This window comes from Fukomys damarensis, unplaced genomic scaffold (genome assembly GCF_012274545.1).
Source record: "Fukomys damarensis isolate Sample0158 unplaced genomic scaffold, DMR_v1.0_HiC HiC_scaffold_30, whole genome shotgun sequence".
Taxonomy (NCBI): domain Eukaryota; kingdom Metazoa; phylum Chordata; class Mammalia; order Rodentia; family Bathyergidae; genus Fukomys; species Fukomys damarensis.
In genome coordinates, this window is record NW_022900942.1 from 27,143,625 (window position 1) to 27,147,807 (window position 4,183).

A 4,183-nucleotide genomic window follows, 5' to 3' on the forward strand; every position below is an offset into this window, starting at 1 on the left:
TGTGTGTGTGTGTGTGTGTGTGTGTGTGTGTGTGTGTTCACATAGCCTTTTCTCATTCTGCAGTGTTACAAAGTCTCATGTTTCAGTATTTCCATATTGGACAAGAGAATGTAAACAGTATCAGTTAATACCCAACAGAGGGGCTGAGGTGTAGCTCAGGGGTAGAGTGCTTGCTTGCCTGGGTTAGATGCCCAGTTTTTAAAAAAGAAAGAAAATTTATAAGCCACTTGGGAATAATAGTACCTGTTATTTCCTGTATAGAACTGGAGGGGAAAACAGTGCTTAAGACAAAGGTGTTGGATATTAATCAGGGTGACTTGTTCAAATGCCACCAATTTTCTATAGTTTAGAAAAGGCCTCAAGAGATCTTAGCTTCTCTAGGCCTCTGATCTTTCCACATAAACCTTCTTCCATCTCTCTGTGCCTTAATTCCTGAGAGCTGCCCATGGGAAGTTGAGGGTAAAGCATTCCTAAATGACAGTTAAAACTATTTTCTTCTTCTTCTTCTTTTTTTTTTTTTTTTTTTTTTTTGTACTGAGGATTGAACTTGGGACCTTGCACTTGCGAGGCAGACAGAGGAACCACTGAGCTAAATCCCCAGCCCAGTGACTATTAAAACTAAAAGTCAACACTGTGCCCTCACTTTCCTGCACGGAATGGGATCTTTTGCCATTTCTAGCAGCTGTGGTCAATTCTGAACACAGTTTTCCCATTGAACCTATGAGGAAAAATAAGCTCCACTGGGTCTGTGGCTCTTTGAATGCCATGCCTTTCCTTTCCTAATTGGGAAAGAAAGTTCATTAAGAAGGCAGCCTTAGGAAGCTTAACTTTCTAGCAAATCCATCACTGCTTAAGTACTCTTCATGCCCCATAGCTCCCAGGAAGACACCTTAGATTCCTAATCATCAGGAATATTACAACTTCCTATGCTTCCTCAGGTCAGTGCTTAGCTTATCTTCACTATAACATTCTGTTCTTTGGGTCTAAGAATATGTAGGGGCCAGACCCCATCAGGTCAAGCAGAGAGTGCTTTGGGGACTGGGAAAATTGCAAAATTAACCCATCATAAAAAATTATTTCTCAAAAAACAAACAGAATAAAACAAAATGATGCTTTTAAATTCCAAATCTACATTTACTGTCATAAAACAAATGTGTTAAATGCATTAATTTGATTCTTTTAGGTTATTATAGTCTAGATGAGGACAAAAAATATGAGTATCATACTTCTAAGTCTTATCATTTTGAAAACACATGGAACTTTTAAAATAGAATGTTCTTGACAACAGGCACAAAGCAGCATTTCTGTTTTTATTGAGATCCATTGGGTGGTGAAATCTGGAAAGTTCTTTATTCATGCATTTATTATCTATGTTTATCACCAATCTGGGGTGAAGGAGGAAGTAGCAGGCAAATTTTCAGCCAAGATAGGGCCTCAGTGGATTTTTCAAAGAGAGAAATGCTGAGGCCTGGGGATTCCTAGGGACCTGTTTCATTTTGTGTAGGTGGCCAGGGGAGGGAAGAGATTGGGCAGACACATTCAATAGGAACAATTCCCATGCCAGTGTTTTAGAAGTATAAGAACAAAACAGCACATTTTGCCCATGTGTTTGCCCTGAAGCACAGGGAAGGGGAAGACTCCTGGTCAAACAAACTTAATCCAGTTAGTCATTCTGGTAAAATCCTGTTTAAAGGACTTATTAATAAATTAGGTCACTATAAAATGGGAAGCAGTTTACCGTACAGACATTCCAAGGAGAGAAATAAAAGTCCACATTGTCTCTGGATCCTCAGTTTTGTCATAGCCTCACTCTCCCTCCATAGGGGTAAGAGGAAACTTTGAGAAAGTTTCCCGTATTCCTTAGGCTTCCGGAAGAAAGTGAATAACCACAGCAGACAAATGCAAATAAGATGTGTTGCTCAAGGCCCTAGTAGGCAGCTCACCCTCATCCCACAGAGCCAGTAGCTGCCCTGGAGAACAGCCTGCTTCATGGAGGGGAGCTGAAGGCCGCATGGGAAATGGGCACTTACCTCAGTCAGCTTGTGTCTTCTCTCAGGCCCAGATCCATCCTTCGGCTAGCAGGAAGGTGTGTAGAGGCAAGAGCCTTGTGCATCTGTGGCTTTTAGGCCTTTCTCCACTCCCTTTATGGGATCCAGGGTTTAAAAGTAAACAATTCTTTCTGTTTCTGATAAGTCACATTAAATTATTGATTGTGGGGGAAGGGGGACATGACCTTAGTCCCCTAAGTCAGCATCACCTTTGGTCAAACACTAAGCAGGACCAAATGCCCAGCATTCCCCACTCTGCTGTGTGTGTTGCCACCAGCAGACAGACATGGAGGCCAATAGGGTATCATGGGCCATCATTCCTGGGGAATGATTTCCCTCTCAGAAACCCAATTTAAACTTGGTTAGCTCTTTCCTCACAGGGAGACTCCAGTTTATTACACTGTCATCACCTCAGGTTCCTAGAACCAGAAAAGTCACCTAAACCCACAAATGCATCCTGGGCTCATCATACTTTGAGCTCTTGACCAGTATTTGGAAGTCAATCTCATGGTCTTCTTGAGTGGGTCATTTCTGATATATTTATGATCTATTTACTTGTTTATGCCAAGTATTATTTACGAAGTACCTTCTTTGCTGAGCTCCAAAATGCAAGGGGAATAACAGCTTACAGTCTGTGAGTAAGGACAGATATATAAGCAAAAACAACCATGGAGGCTGCCATGGGCCTAAATATATTCTGTAGTTAGCTATTTGTGTGTGTGGGCGCGTATGTGTGCATACGATACTGGGGATTAAACAAAGGAGCTCTCTACCACTGAGCTACATCTCCAGCCTTTTTTACTTTTTATTTTTAGGACAGAGTCTCATTAAGTTGCCCAGTCTGGCTTTAAACTTGTAATCTTCCCTGAGCTTATGTTACTGTACTCAGTGGCTATTCTTTTTATTATCTGTGACCATTTCTTTTTTCTCTTGAGGTCAGTGGGCAGTTCGATTGCTTAAGCTTTAAAAGAAAACCATTCGCTACTCTCCTTGAGTAGTAGGTGTGGTCCAAAGTGAGGCCTGGCCTTTCTGATGAAAGCTGATGACGCTCTGAGGAGATGCTGGCAGTTCCTGTCATCCCACCCCACACGTCTTTTCTTTTCTGGCTGTGGCTTTTTCTTGTTCCTGCCCAAGAAGTGATCTCAAGCAATGAGCCCCAAATGTTGCCACTGCTCATGGATCCTGCAGCCACTCCTTCTCTTCTGGTGGGAGACTCGATTCCTTCCCCGATATCTTCTGCCCACCTGAGGTAATTGGGTGACCTCTTCTCTAGAAACCACAGGGCCTTCCCATGAGGGCTGAGGTTCAGGCTGCACCTTCATATAGTAAAAGCCCAGAGTTCCTCCTGAGATGGGGAAAAGGTCCTAATGACCCTCTGGAAGTCTCCACAGTCCTGTGCTCCCCAGCTTTTTTCAGGGGTCATGGCATCAACCTCATCTTTTTAAAGGTCCTATTGCTGGCACACAGTGTCAAGGCTGCTTGTGGTAACTTGCTTTGTGCTTTTATTGGTTCTCTTGGTCACAGAAATCATACTTCTTTTCAGAAAATTACTGTGAATGTTTCTCCTCTAAAGTGAAACAGATTCCTCGGGGCTCCTGGTGTAGACAATTCCTTCCGAGGGCAGGACAAACCCCTCCCACCACCAGGCTCAACCAGGACACTGGGGCAACTTTCATCACTTTCTCTTGGTGTGTGAAAGTCAACGCCTTTTTACTGAGACAGTTTCTCCATTATTTAGAAAATCATGCTGAAGCAAAGGTTCAACTTTCAGATGATTTTCTTTAAATTCCCAGCCATGGTTCTTACAAGGATTCTGAATTTCAGAAACAGGATAAAACTTTTCCAAAATTCTTCCAGCAAATCACACAACCTCACAACCTCAGGTGCCTGTAAAACTAATGTTTTTAAAAATGTTTTAAGAAATAAAGGATGTATTCTCTTGAGACAAGATGGTTTCAAATCTGGCAAGATTGCACATAAACTTGGAAAGTTTAAAACACTAATGTTTGCCCTGAGATACAAGCTACAAAAGTGGGCTTCACGCTTAGGGAAAAACAAAACCAGGTAACTTTCCACAGGCTGCAGCTGGAAGCAGGTCCTACCCAGTGGCGGTGACTGACTCCGGAGTTTTCTCA

At 42.5% G+C, this 4,183-nt stretch overlaps 1 long non-coding RNA gene across 2 annotated transcripts in view; it reads right to left on the reverse strand.

Moving 5' to 3' along the window:
• Positions 1 to 2,135, reverse strand: part of LOC104870074 — a 9,655-nt gene extending 7,520 nt beyond the window's left edge. The window contains exon 1 of one of the 2 annotated variants that reach the window (XR_782447.3): positions 2,031 to 2,135. This is a non-coding gene — a long non-coding RNA (uncharacterized LOC104870074). The remainder of the gene's footprint in view (positions 1 to 2,030) is intronic. The other variant, XR_782446.2, reaches the window with a different exon arrangement.
• Positions 2,136 to 4,183: the final 2,048 nt, after the last annotated feature.